Below are 242 nucleotides of genomic sequence, written 5' to 3' on the forward strand. Positions count from 1 at the left end.
TTTCTTTCACTCGGATAGCTGCCAGGTTACTCCACCTCTCTTGCTTAATCCAAAGCAAGGTGTTTTTTGGTTGTCACAGTTGAATATAACAGACTCCAATCTAACGTCAAGCCTCAGGTTTCTTTCACTCGGACAGCTGCCAGGTTACTCCACCTCTCTTGCTTAATCCAAAGCAAGGTGTTTTTGTTTGTCACAGTTGAATGTAACAGGCTCCAATCTGACCACAAGCTATCGTTGAATCA

Source organism: Ipomoea triloba, chromosome 1 (assembly GCF_003576645.1).
Source record: "Ipomoea triloba cultivar NCNSP0323 chromosome 1, ASM357664v1".
NCBI lineage: Eukaryota > Viridiplantae > Streptophyta > Magnoliopsida > Solanales > Convolvulaceae > Ipomoea > Ipomoea triloba.